The sequence below is a fragment of the Ranitomeya variabilis genome, chromosome 5 (genome assembly GCF_051348905.1).
Source record: "Ranitomeya variabilis isolate aRanVar5 chromosome 5, aRanVar5.hap1, whole genome shotgun sequence".
In the NCBI taxonomy this organism is placed as follows: domain Eukaryota; kingdom Metazoa; phylum Chordata; class Amphibia; order Anura; family Dendrobatidae; genus Ranitomeya; species Ranitomeya variabilis.
Genome location: NC_135236.1, coordinates 298,853,409 through 298,869,083, shown reverse-complemented (window position 1 = coordinate 298,869,083; position 15,675 = coordinate 298,853,409).

Here is a 15,675-nt window from a genome sequence, read left to right as displayed (position 1 = left end):
TCTATAATACGTGTAAATGACAGTGGTGGTAATAGTGGTGCGGTGCAGTAAATAACGAGGACACCAGTTTGCAGTCTCTTTACCTCTTTACTGAAGATCTCTGGGTCCTCAGTCCAGAATACGGTCCACCAGGCTGCGCAAGTCCGGCCGGTCCAATGGCACCTCCAGAGTTCTCTTCACAGGTGGAAATCGGTGCCTTCCTTCTAGCGCTATGTGTTGCGGTCCTTCCCTGCTGTGCTTACGGAAAGTCCCCACAACCGTCGTGTCTGTTTCTTAAGTTCCCTCACAACTCGATTAAATGATGTTCTTCTAATCCTCCGTCCCTCCCTGATATTCTGGTTGGAACGGCACCCGTTTGACGGGTAGGCTCGGAGCTCTTCCGGGACCCTAGAGTCGCCCCTCTCCACAGGTTGCCCCCTAAGACTTCATAGGTGATATGTGTTAGACAGCCCGCCTTAAACTGACTGTCCTGCCGCTGTTTAGAGTATTGCTTGAAGCTGATTGTTATAATACTCCCTCGGCGTTCCGGCCACCGGTAATGCGCCTCAGTAGGGTGTTGCTCCGGTCTTACAGCATGACCCCTACTGGTATTCTCCTATCGCTTGATCTCGTTTCTCACTCAGCACAATCTATCTCGCTTCTAGTCCTTTCTTGGGTCCCGCCGCTTCCCGGAGCTGGCGCGGACCCGTTACGTTCTTTCAAGTTGCCAAGCCTCTGTCAGGATCCCACCCCTGACAGAGACCCTACTGTCTCTTCCTCCACAACAACCTCTGCCACCAGGTGTTGCTTCGTCCAAACCAGTCAGCTTTCTCATCTAACTTCCTGCCTGACCCCCAGTTTACCCACTATGGTGGGGAGTGGCCTAATGAATAGAACCCTTAGCTCCCCCCGGAGGCCCAGCTGTGAAATGTATTGGTGTCTGTGATACCTGATCAGATGAACCCCTTCAGTGCCATCGGACGCACCATGGCTCCCCATTGTGGCGGAGCCACAGTACTGCAACGACCAGGACTCTGGGGCGCTGCATACCTGCATTCATCCACTGTAAACAATTAAGCTCATGTGTAGAAGTGTGGTAGATGCTACTATGTTTTATATACACTGCTCTAAAAAATAAAGTGAACACTTAAACAACATCATTTAACTCTTTGAAATCAACATGTACAGTTATGAAGCATCACTGATTGTGAATCAATTTCCTGCTGTTGTGCAAATGGAACAGACAACAGGTAGAAATGATAGGCAGTTAGCAAGACAACCCATTTCTCTGTTCTTATCCTTTATGGCTGTTGTTTTGGTCACTTTTGCCTTTTGTCATTGCTCTCACTCCTAGAGGTACAGTAGCATGAGACAGTTGCTCAGGTAGTGCAGCTCATCCAGGATGGCACATCAATGCGAGCTGTGGCAAGAAAGGAAGCTGTGTCTGTCAGCACAGTGTCCAGAGGATGGAGCAGATACCAGGAGACAGGCCAGTACACCATGAGACATAGAGGGGGCCGTAGGAGGGTTACAACCCAGCAGCAGGACCACTACCTCCTCCTTTGTGCAAGGAGGAACAGGAGGAGCAGTGCAAAATGACCTCTATTGGCATTTGCCAGAGAACACTAAGATTGGCAGATTCGATATTGGCGCTCTCCATGGATGAGAGCTGGTTCACACCAATCACATGTGACAGACGTAATAGAGTCTGGAGACGCCGTGGAGAACATTTTGCTGCATGCAACATCCCCCAGCATGACCAGTTTGGCAGTGGGTCAGTAATGTGCTCCATGTGCTCGCTATTAGGTACTGGGATGAGATCCCCAGACCCATTGTAAGACTATATGCAGGTGCAGTGGGCCCTGAGTTCCTTCTGATGCATGACAATGCTAGGCCTCATGTGGCTGTAGTGTGTCAGCAGTTCCTGCATGATGAAGGCATTGATGCTAAGGACTGGCCTACCTGTTCCCCAGACCTGAATCCAATTGAGCACATCTGGAACATCATGTCTCCTTCCATCCACCAATGCCACATTGTACCACAGACTTTCCATGGGTTGACTGATGTTTAAATCCAGCAAGATATCCCTCAGGAGGAAATCTGCTGCCTCATCAGGAACATGCCCAGGCATCGTAGGGAGGTCATATAGGCACGTGGAGGTGACACACACTACTGAGCATCATTTCCTTGTCTTTAGGCATTTCCACTGAAGTTGGATCAGTTGGGTCTGGAGGCAGGGAAGCTCCAGAGAAGTGTTTAAGTGCAACTGTGTTGATTGGGCGTATTTCCACAGACCTAAGCACTGTGCTATACATTATCATTTTGTATCCGGTTCTGCCAGAAAGGCCATGTTTATTTTGTTGAACCCTGCATTGATTTATGCTGTGATTTAAATAAACCAGCAGAGGAAACGTTTCTTTGTCTACCTCCTCGAGCAGCTGAGTGAGTCAACCTACCACAATATACAGTATGTGTATATATATATGTACTTGAGGATAGCTGTAGGAGCCCATGGACGAAGCATTTCATTGCGAAACACACATTGGGTGTGGTGGGTTCCTGAATACTTACCCTGCAGATAATGTTGCCTTAATATATTTATGACTGGTATGGTTATGGGTTATAAAAAACTTTTGTAGAGGGTTAAGATTTACTCTGTAAATAACCTATTATTATTATATAGACACTTTTCGGTATGATCTATTATATTGTCAACAGATTTCTCAGGTGTATTATCTCTCAGTGTGTTATAATTTGTATAGTAAGAGATATTGGTGTAGAGGTTCAGTAATTATTTTATCAGTGATGTAGTACACTATTATGATATAGACACTTCTATATAGTCTATAAAACTGGCATCATATATATTTTTTCAGGCTACATTGTTTATCTATTAATTTTTTACATATATAAATATACACTATGTGACATCACTTTCCCTATATATGAGATATATATGTTATATCCCTCATTATGCTATTTAATCCTATCTTGCAACATTCATTAAGACTAATATTGACTGAGTATTGTATTATATTATAATCCAGGAATAACCATCTATTTCTGTATCTATACTGCCCTGTTTTTATGTATTTATATACGTTTTCATTTTCTGTTAATATTTTAAAGGGAACCTATCACCCCGTTTTTTAAAGATTAGATAAAAATAGTGTGAAATAGGGGCAGAGCTGGGCTTTACATTAGTGCCTCTTTGGTGCCTTTACACCCCCGTTAGGCTGCCGAAATACCTTAGTGAAGTGTCCGTTTTGACCTGTCACTCAAGCTGGTCAGGTCGGATGGGCGTGGTCACAGCGCTGTTTGTCCCCCAGGATCCTGCTCATCATTACGTTGGTGGCGTAGTGGTGTGCGCATGTCCAGCAGATGAATCCATTGCCCAGGAGATGAATAGCGGCGCGGTCTTCGCTATTCAGCCGTTTACCGGTGGGCGCGGCCATCTTTCCTGTGGCCGCGCCTGCGCAGATGGAGCGCTCTGCTGCCAGGGGCTTCAGGAAAATGGCCGCGGGATTCCGCGCGTGCGCAGATGGAGATCGCGGCGGCCATTTTCTTGAAGCCCCGGGCAGCAGAGCGCTCCATCTGCGCAGGCGCGGCCACAGGAAAGATGGCCGCGCCCACCGGTAAACGGCTGAATAGCGAAGACCGCGCCGCTATTCATCTCCTGGGCAGTGGATTCATCTGCTGGACATGCGCACACCACTACGCCACCAACGTAATGATGAGCAGGATCCTGGGGGACAAACAGCGCTGTGACCACGCCCATCCGACCTGACCAGCTTGAGTGACAGGTCAAAACGGACACTTCACTAAGGTATTTCGGCAGCCTAACGGGGGTGTAAAGGCACCAAAGAGGCACTAATGTAAAGCCCAGCTCTGCCCCTATTTCACACTATTTTTATCTAATCTTTAAAAAACGGGGTGATAGGTTCCCTTTAAAAAAATGAATATCAATATAGATTCTTTTAGCCTCTTCCAAAAGTCTCTTGTCCATAGGTGTTTAATGTTTTTTTCTTATTAATTAAAGATTGAGTGTATTTAAATATGGCATGAGTAAAAGGGAAGGGATATTGTATTATAAAAAAAAAGAATGCTAGAATCTGCCACAGAGGGGGATGACACTGAACAGGTAAAGACATTATTGTCTATGTGACCACCATAATGCTGACTTCCAGGTGCCAAAGTGGAGTGGGTATTTTGATGCCACTGACAAAGGCATTAATAGAACTTGTCCTGACCCTTAAAGCACATATTGGTGATTTTTTCAATATTTCTATAGGTAGCAGATTACTAACTCCAAAAACAATTTTTAAAATACAGTAGAAGTAAGTCAACTAATTGATGATACATGAAGCAAATGGAAATAGTGGATTTTCCTTTTTTTCGGTACTACTACAACCCAGTGCAGAAAATATCAAGTATCCCAACTGAATAGCACAAACATTTGGCACTTCTCCATTATTCTTGTTTTTTACTTGTTGAAACGTTATCAGCAGAGGCTAATTTTGTCCCTTGGATTACTCTCATTGTTCTGCGATTAGCAGTCTAAAGTAACAACACAGGCAGTAGACACTGCCATTTAGAGAAATGTCTTTTTAAATCAATTTACGTAACATGTCTGCAATGATACTAAGTAAAGTATACATTTGGGGGAACAATGGAAGTCTGAATATAGATCTTGTTTCAATGAGCTACAAGTCCAAAATGAACATGCAAATACTGGACGTACAGTACATACAATTATATAAAGGGGCATTTTCACTGCAAGAGCATGAATGATCACTTGCTTCACGATTCTCTTGCCATGTAATCATGCAACTAATCACCCATTGCAAAATTTTTGTTCATCGGGTGAAATTATTTTTTTTGTAAAATAAAATATTATCGTTCTTGGAGGCGCATTGTCCTGTGTGCACAGGTCTCGCACTGCTGAGAATGGTGGCCTATGCACAGTGCACATTGTTTACTGGTCAAAAGACTGCCAATCCGCAAAAGGTTACTTCTAAGCAGTCGGATTGTGTCATCAGTCGGTATAACGAACCCTAAGAATATGTTCACATCAGCATTCAGGTTTTCACTCAGACACTCAGTAGGCAGTTTTATCACTTTTTCAGGAAATATTCGCTTAGGGTGCAGTGTTACTTCTGACATCTTATTGAGGAAAACCTTTGTGGAAAGTCAATATAAAATATGAGTCAATGCGATGCCAAAGCTCGACTTCAAAATGCAGTAGATGTAGTATAGCTCGATTTCAGCAAAGCATTTGATTGTGTATCTCATACTATCCTTATTGAAAAAATGACCAAGTATGGGATTGACAAGGTTACGGTTAGGTGGATTCATAACTGGCTCAGTGATCGTACTCAAAGAGTGGTAATAAATGGTTGCACATCCAATTGCAAAAGTGTTTCAAGTGGGGTACCACAAGGCTCTGTCCTGGCCCCAGTGTTGTCCAACATTTTTATAAATTGTCTAGAGATATTAACTGAAGGTAAACTAATCAAATTTGCAAACTATGCAAAGCTAAGAGTGATAGCTAACACTAGAGAAGACAGAGCAAAGATTCACTATTCACCTCTCTTGTCCCTCTGCTCCTCATCATCACTCATTTGTCCATTCCTCACCTCTTGTTTTATATCAGCACTGCTTGCGCTGAAATCTGCTCAAGCGACTGTAAGGTTATGACGTTACAACATGCAGCAAGATCTTAAGTAAGCATGCGCAGAACCAGTCAGGTCCCACTAGAGCTGGAAATTCTGGCCTAGAGATTCTCAGGAAATTCAGCGCCAATGGTGGGGATAAGAAGATGCGGTGAGGACTGTACTGGAGATTGTGGGGAGCAGGGGGATCAAAGAGTTGAGTGATGAAGTGACTATAAGGATTTTTTTTATTTTTGAAACTTTTCATGGCCCTTTGCGACTTAGAAAATTGCAGATAGCGGCAGCCATGTTGGTTAAACGTTGGGAAGCAAATGACAAAAATCCACATTTTGGTGAATGTGGATTATTGTAAAATTTGAGTACCATTCAATTCTAATATGTTTGCTCATCTCTGTTTGATATACTGCAGATAAAAAAAATCAGAATGTCAACCTTGGGCTCCATGGAATTCAACTTTTAGAAGATAAAATTTCATTTTTCTATCAAATCACTACAGAATTTTAACAAAAACCAGCAGTGGGAAATCCTCATGGAAGGTTCTAGTCTTACATGAGTTAAGTGTGCTTCTTATAGAGGTGGTTCTAATAACATTTTATAAAACTCCTTTAAAAAAGGTAGTTAGAATCCCTGGAAAACCATTGTAAAAGTATCATGTTAATTTTACGTTGAGAGACCTATGGAGCACAACAATCAGCTTGTTAACCTGTCTTAAAATGCTGTTTTTGTAATATTAAATAAAGGTATGGGCGTCTTATTATTTCTTCTACTTGGAATCATACATTTAATCTGACTCAGCACCTATCAATTTACCAGCGGTCATTCTCAGAAAGTAAAAGTAGGTCATAATCAAAACCGTTAATGTGCTTTATGTCTTCTTGCCAATTTGATTATAAATAGTTATGATTCAGTATGATCTATCTTCAACATCCACCTCACGAGATAAGCAGCTTCTTACCATTATGGAAAGTGTATGCTCTAAATACAGCTTTCTCTTTCTTAATCTTTTTTTATTGATGGGTAGAGTCATTTATGAATTGGATACAATTGTCGCATTCTTTAAAATATTTTCAGACATCCTAAAGACAATCTCGTCACGTAAAAAAAAAAAGAGTGAAAAAAAAAACCCTAAGCTCTTCCCTCTTTTCTGTCTCATGGTTTAGAAACAGGACCTCTTTCTTTTAAAAATAAATGATTTTAAGCTGTGTGGTAGATTGGCTCACTCAGTTGCTCAGAGAAGTTGTCATAAGAACACTTTCCGTTTTCAATTGGTTAATTAAAAAAATGTACTGCATAAACCAGTCCAAAATTAAGTAAGCAAACACTTCCCTTCTGCCATAACAGGAAAACAAAATAGACTACAGTACAGTACAGTCTGTGTGGCTTCTGGGATCCGCCCACTCAGGGAAAAAAACAAGGTTCAGTTCTTTTTAACCTGAGTACAGCTCTGGAGATCTCATCTTCAGACACACCGAACACTGAATGAGTAAAAAAGTTCAACATTTACCTTCTAGACCACACCCTGGGGGTGTAGATATGGGGAACAGCTTTCCACCCACTCTCCAGCTGCCCACAAAAATCTAGCCCTTAATATGGCTGATCAACCCCTTCTCAGCACATAGTGTGCTGGAGCATTTGTCCAGGTTCATATCACTAAGGCTAACATCCTCAATGACACATATCTCCCCTCCAGTATTTTACCACTGACCTTCTCACATATCCCCCATTCCCCAATGCTGGGGGTTTGGCACTTTCAGTCACTAAACAGGGAAGCCTAGACAGGGTATCTGCATTACCATGTAGTTTCCCGGGATTGTGCTCCACATTGAAGCTGGAGTCCTGGAGCGCTAGAAAGTACTTAGTTACCCTGGTATTCTTCCCCTTCCTTTCCGTCATCCATCTCTGGGGCACATGGTTTGACACTAGCCTAAACTTTTGGCTTAGCAGGTAGTACTTCAGAACCCAGTTGCTACTTAGATATAGGATTGGATGTTCCTCACCATTTATTTCCTGGGACAGCACAGCACCCAACCTGACCTCTGAAGCATTTGTCTGTACCACACTTTCCTTATTCAAGTCAGGCTTGACCAAAACCGGCTTTTTACATAGGGTGAACTTCAACTCTTGGAACGCCATCTCCACTTCAGAAGACCACTTGGGCATTGATGTTTTGTACCCTTAAGAAGGTCAGTCAGGGGTGCGAATATGATGGTGAAATTCAGGAAAAGGCTCAGTTATTATCCAACAATTCCCACAAACTTCCTAACCTGTTTCTTGGAGACTGGTTGTGGCTAACTTTGGATTTCCTCTACTTTGCAGCTTTATTTAGCCCCTCCTGATGATATAGCCTAAAGATTTTGCCTCCTCCTCATCCTAACTTTCCCAATCCAGGCTGAAGATCACAATATCGTCCAGGAAGGCTGCAAGAGGGACTCAGATCTGGTCCATAGCCCTCTTAAAGGTGGCTGGGGTTTTCTGCAGTGTTCCCTCTGTGCTGAGCACTGCAGAGAGTCAGGAGATACTGTGAGGACCGGAGAGATGAGTATTTGATCTTTTTTTAATTTTTATGTATGCAGCATTATATGGGCCGATTTTACTGTAGTGAGTAATATATGGAGCCATCAAACTTTCCATGTTTGTCACACTTAAATGTTTTAGATTGCAAAACAAATTTAAATATTAGATAAAGATAACACAAGTAAACACAAAATGCAGTTTTTAAGTTAAGGTCTTTATTATTAAGGGAAAAGAAATCCAAACCTACAGGGCCCTGTGTGAGAATGTGATTGCCCCTCCCCCCAAAAAAAATTAACTGTGGTTTACCACAACTTTGGGAAGCTGAGTTCAAATTCCCTAGCCACACCCAGCACGCACGCTCCGGTCCCCAGTGGTATTGAGACGTGAGGCTCGTGCGAGTTTCTTGCAAGTGTGACCCTGGCCTAAGAAAGAAAGTGGGCAAAAATGCGCTGCATGGCAGAGTGTCACGGGGGGACTAGGTGGGCAAGAGCTAATAACCCGGGCCCCTGCAATTTCCCTCAGACTAGGGAAATCCTGACTGACCCTCTACCTAGAGTTTACACTGATGGTGTGCATGTCTAGGCCTCGACCCTCGCCCTGTCTCCTGTTTCAACCCTAGGCTGAAACCACCACCCACCACCTAGTGAAAAGATAATACACCAATACCCACAGTTAGCACAGACAGGGATAACGGAAGATATACACCACGCCGCAGTCACTCAGGAATACACTATAAATGCGCAGGGCAAAATAAATACAAATATAGGAAGGAGTAAATAAGACAAAGGGAAATACTCCACCAGCAACGATACTCCAACTACTAGCTCACCACTCCAGACCGAGATAACAACACACAAGACAGAAGCTATAATCGGCGACGCCCAATGTTCAGGAGAACTATTTAAAGGCAGTGGGCATGGCCCAGCTTCCAATCCGATCACTAGGTAAATTAACCCCGGACCAGCTAGATAAAATCTAGCTGACGCCAATGAGCGCAGAGTGGACAAAAGCGGAATTACCGCTGTCTGTCGGACGACTTGGTCTGAACGGCGTCCGACATGACAGTACCCCGCCTTCTGCGAGGGACCCCAGGGCCCTCACGGCTTATAGGACCCGGCTTGTCCAGATGGCGGCGGTGAAACATTCTGACCAGCCGATCCGCATGAACGTCCGAGGCTGGTACCCAGGACCTCTCCTCAGGCCCATAACCACGCCAGTGTACCAAGTACTGTAAAGTGCGGCGCACTACACGAGAGTCAACCACCTTGGAGACTTCAAATTCCAGGTTACCATCCACCAAGACTGGAGAAGGCATTGGTGTCGAGTCCACAAGACCCACCACCTTCTTTAACAACGATCTGTGGAACACGTTGTGTATTTTATACACCGTAGGAAGCTCCAACCGGTACGCTACTGGGTTAATGACAGCGGCGACCCTAAATGGACCAATAAACCGTGGACCCAATTTAAGGGATGGTATTTTGAGTCTTATGTTTTTTGTGGATAACCACACCCAGTCATCCACACTCAGGTCCGGACCTGGCACACGCCTACTGTCAGCCACACGTTTGTACCTAGCACCCACACTCAACAGGCGCTGTTTAGCTCTCCTCCAGACAGATGATAATTGTGCTCCTAACTGGTCTAACGCCTGAAGAGCCCCCCTGACTCAAAGTACAAAATTGAGGATGAAGCCCGTAAACACAAAAAAACGGAGACTCCCCAGACGACTCCTGGCGGTGATTATTGATGGCAAACTCAGCCAAAGGAAGGAACTTCGACCACTCCTCCTGGTTATCCGAGACAAAGCAGCGTAAGTACTGTTCCAAATTTTGGTTCATACGCTTGGTCTGACCATTTGACTGAGGATGAAACGCCGAAGAATGAGACAACTTGATCCCCAGCCGTGAACAAAATGCTTTCCAAAATTTTGCCACAAACTGAGACCCCCTATCAGAAACGATGTCAGACAGAACCCCATGAAGTCTGACCACCTCCTGCACAAATACCTGAGCCAGAGTCTTAGCGATAGGCAACGAAGGCAAAGACACAAAATGCGACATTTTTGAGAATCGATCAACAATCACCAAGATGACCGTGTTCCCAGCTGAGGAGGGCAAGTCAGTGATAAAATCCATGGAGATTTCCGTCCATGGCTTACTAGGTACCTCGACAGGAAGTAGTGTGCCAACAGGACGGGAGTGGGGCGTCTTAGTCCTAGCGCACGTGGTGCAAGCCGACACGTATGAGACCACGTCCTGTCGGATCTTGGGCCACCAAAACCGACGTGACACCAACTCCAAAGTACCCCTAACCCCTGGGTGGCCAGCCAGGACGGTATCATGATGCTCCGCCAAAACCTTTAAGCGGAGATGAAGCGGTACAAACGTTTTGTTGATGGGAAGCTCAGACGGTACCTCCTCCTGGGCCTCGGCAATCTCAGCCTCAACCTCGGTAGTGAGAGCCGAAACCACCACAACCTTTTGGAGGATGGGTACTGGATCTTCCCGAGGCTCTCCCCCTGGAAAACACCTGGACAGGGCATCCACCTTAGTGTTTTTAGAACCAGGTCTGTAAGTGACAACAAAGTTGAACCGCGTGAAAAATAATGCCCAGCGAGCCTGCCTGGGAGACAGACGCTTGGCAGACTCCAAATAAAGCAAATTCTTGTGGTCGGTAATAACAGTAACCTGATGAATCGACCCCTCCAAGAAGTGTCGCCATTCCTCAAAGGCCAATTTGATTGCCAACAACTCTCTGTTGCCGATATCGTAGTTACGTTCGGCGGGCGACAGTGTCTTGGAAAAGTAGGCGCATGGACGCAAACCGCTCAAGGATGAGCCGATGAGCCTTGTGACAGCACCGCCCCCACACAAACCTCAGACGCATCGACTTTCACCACAAAAGGTTTCGATACATCTTGCTGCACCAGAATGGGGGCCGAAACAAACCTGTTCTTAAGAGACTCAAATGCGCACACAGCAGCCGCAGGCCAAACGGAGAAATTGGTACCCTTTTTAGTCATGTCAGTTAGCGGTTTAGCAATGATGGCAAAATCCTTGATAAATTTCCTATAGTAGTTAGAAAACCCAAGGAACCGCTGAAGTGCTTTCAGGTTATCAGGCCGTTCCCAATGCAACACCGCTTGCACCATAGCGGCGTTCATTTTAAAACCAGAAGCAGACACAATATAGCCCAAGAAAGGCAACTCCTGTACCGAAAACACACACTTCTCCAGTTTTGCACATAGCTTATTCTCTCTGAGAAGCTGTAACACCTGCCTGACATGATCTAAATGAGTATCACGGTCGCAAGAATATATGAGGATGTCATCTAGGTACACAATAACGAATTTCCCCAAAACATGCAAGAACACATCATTTATGAAATGCTGAAACACTGCAGGTGCGTTTGTCAACCCAAATGACATCACCAAATTTTCAAAATGACCCTCAGGGGTATTAAAAGCCGTCTTCCACTCATCACCTTGACGGACTCTTATGAGGTTGTACGCCCCCCTGAGGTTAAGCTTGGTAAACCACTTAGCACCTGCCACCTGGTTGAACAAATCCGGTATCAATGGCATAGGGTATGGATCACGAATCGTAATCTGGTTTAACTCCCTGAAATCCAGACACGACCGTAGTCCACCATCTTTCTTCTTAACGAAGAAGAACCCTGCTGCCACAGGTGAGGATGAAGGCCTGATGTGCCCTTTGCTCAAACTTTCAGCAATGTAATCCTTTAGCGCTTGTCTCTCCGGACCGGAGATGTTAAACATCCTTGCTTTAGGCAATTTAGCCCCTGGTTTAAACCTGATAGTACAGTAATAGGAGCGATGTGGTGGCAACTCTGAACAACCCTTCTCAGAGAACACATCCACAAAATCCAGAAGTGACTCAGGAACGCTTGAAGTCACAGCAGCAACACATGTGGCCAAGCAATTCTCCTGACAGAAATCACTCCACTGAATTATGTCCTGAGTTTTCCAGTCAATCACCGGGTTGTGTGTAGACAACCATGGAAAACCCAGAACCAATTGTGCCGGAAGACTCTTGAGCACCTTACATGTAACCTGCTCGAAATGAAGAACCCCAATGTGGAGTTTAATCTCAGCCACAAACTCAGTAATCTCCCCCTGTGGGAGAGGAGCAGAATTGATGGTGACCACGCGGATAGGATGAGGCAGTTTTTCGATCTTAAAACCAGCAGTGCGCGCAAACTCCTCATCAATGAGATTTGTGGCAGAACCACTATCCACAAAAGCAGTGATTGGCAGCTCTCTGCCAGCGACAACAACTTTGGCAGGGAGCATGCACTGAGAAACCATCATGGAGGATATACATAAGCTCAGACTGGACTCCACACCCTCTGAGCTTAGAAGTTTTTCCGAAGTTGCATTTTTCTTTGACAACAGAGGACAGATATTAATAAAATGACCAGTTTTACCGCAGAAAAAACAGGCTCCCTGCTTTCTGAATACAGGAGAACGATGCTTAACATGTGATACTCCTGCGATTTGCATAGGTTCCGTGGGCTCACCTGCAGCAACCTCACGTGAACCTAAACCTCCTCCCACAGGCGGCGACTCATGCTCCCCAGACGCAAACGGTGATCAATGCGGACAACAAGACTCATAGCGGAATCTAGTGAAGTGGGAGTCTCGTACATCAGGATGGCTTTTTTAACCCTATTAGAAACCCCATGAATAAAGTGACTCTGCAGCCGGGAATCATTCCACTGAGTGTCGACCGCCCAGCGGTGAAATTCAGAACAGTAATCCTCTGCAACTTGCTCCCCCTGGCAAATAGTGCGTATCTTCGATTCTGCTAGAGCTATTCTGTCAGGTTCATCGTAAATATTTCCAAGAAAGGAAAAAAAACTCTCCACAGAGTCAAATGCAGCAGAATCAGATGGCAAAGAAAACGCCCATGCTTGGGGATCCCCACTTAATAATGACAACACCAGGCCCACACGCTGAGCCTCATTACCGGAGGAGATCGGACGTATCCGAAAATACAGTTTGCAAGCTTCACGAAAAGAAACAAATTTACTGCGTTCCCCATCAAATTTTTCAGGCAAAGGAAACTTAGGCTCAGCAACTCTACCTGTCGCTCCAGCTTGCATATTAGATACTGCTAGTCCCTGTTGCTGCACTGCCCCCCTCAACTCAGTGACCTGTAGGGACAGCGCCTCTTACTGGCGGGTTATGGAAGTCATGGGATCCATGACAAAACAAAAAAAAGGAAACCCTTTTTTTTTTCTTTTTTTTTTGTTTTTAAGGCCGATTATAATGTCACGGGGAGACTAGGTGGGCAAGAGCTAATAACCCGGGCCCCTGCAATTTCCCTCAGACTAGGGAAATCCTGACTGACCCTCTACCTAGAGTTTACACTGATGGTGTGCATGTCTAGGCCTCGACCCTCGCCCTGTCTCCTGTTTCAACCCTAGGCTGAAACCACCGCCCACCACCCAGTGAAAAGATAATACACCAATACCCACAGTTAGCACAGACAGGGATAACGGAAAATATACACCACGCCGCAGTCACTCAGGAATACACTATAAATGCGCAGGGCAAAATAAATACAAATATAGGAAGGAGTAAATAAGACAAAGGGAAATACTCCACCAGCAACGATACTCCAACTACTAGCTCACCACTCCAGACCGAGATAACAACGCACAAGACAGAAGCTATAATCGGCGACGCCCAATGTTCAGGAGAACTATTTAAAGGCAGTGGGCATGGCCCAGCTTCCAATCCGATCACTAGGTAAATTAACCCCGGACCAGCTAGATAAAATCTAGCTGACGCCAATGAGCGCATAGTGGACAAAAGCAGAATTACCGCTGTCTGTCGGACGACCTGGTCTGAACGGCGTCCGACATGACACAGAGTTCCAAAACCACTACTGAGCAATAAGAACATAAAGGCTCATCTCAGTTTTGCCAAAAAGCATTTGGATGATCCCCAAGACATTTTGGAGAATTCTTTGCGGGCTGACGAGACAAAAGTTAAACTTTTTGGAAGGTGTATGTCCCTTTACACCTGGCATAAAGGTAACATAACATTTCAAAAAAGGAACATCATATCAACAATAAAATGTGGTGGTAGTTTGCTACTTTAGGACCTGGAAGACTTGCTGTGGTAAATGGAACCATGAATTCTACTGTCTACCAAAAATCCTGAAGGATGTCCGGCCATCTGTTTGTGACCTCAAGTGGTGTAGTGAACTTGGGTTATGCAGCAGAACAATGATCCAAAACACACCAGCAAGTCTACCTCTGACCGGTTTAAGAAAAATAAAATTAAGACTTTGGGGTGGCCTAGTCAAAGTCATGAATTTAACCCTTTTCCAACATTGGGCGCAATAGTACGCTGATATTGGACTCCCTCCCTGTGATGTGGGCTCCGGCGCTGAACCCACATCTTTTCCGGTTTTGAACAGCTGACATGTGCCTCTAACAGCCGCGGGTGGAATCGAGATCCACCGGTAGCTCTTAACTACTTAAATGCTGCTGACAGCAAAACTATGTCTAAGTAAAATGAAAATAGGCATATTATCCACCTTGTCATGCTACAGCGCAGGCGTCGCCACCTGCCTGATGAATGTGATTTTTTTTTATCATAACTCTATGCAGTATGTAAAGTAGAGGGCAGGTCACTGAAGGATCAGTGACCTGTCATAAGCCATACCGATGAATATCTAAGCAGAGCACCACATAAAGCCCCTCACCGGCCCACCCCGAAACACGGGAATCTCATTAACTGGAAACTACAAATAAAGATTAAACAACAACCATAAGACAGATTAATCACCCCAGGTATCATTTTAATCAGAATAACTGTGCTGACCTGACACTGTCTGTAGTTTTCCTAGCACAATCCTGCTGACAGGTTTACTTTAAGTAAACCAAAATAAAAAAAATTTAATAAAAAAATAGGACATTTCAGTGTAATTTATAAAGGAAACAAGAGCATCCATAAATTAGGGTCTCACATACACCATGTATTAGACATAAAGGAGGGCCTAATACACATTCTGTTCAAATTGTCATGTGTTGGCACTCCTAGACTCATAACTGCTATGCACTTTTGAGGGTTATATACCAAGGAAATGTACTCCAGACCGTGGAATAGTCTATGGTTGAGCAATATAATACTGATAAGGGTATGTGCGCACATTGAGTAAAATGTGTACACTATTTCCTCATCTCTTGGCAAGAAAAACACATCTGCAAAAACACAGGTTTTTGATGCGTGTTTGCCCCGTTTTTTATTGATTTGAGTGAGTTATTGGTGAAAAACGCACAACAAAAACCCACAGAGAATAGACTCACTGCAGATTATTTTCTGCACCAAATCTGCATGTCAAAAATACTCAACTTGTGCATGACACTTCAGGTTTCTCATTCACTTTGCTGACATCAGGTTTTGCTTCAGGTTTTGTCAAAATCCGTGCAGAAAAAATGCAACAAAAGTACAAAAGCGGAAATGTGTGCACAC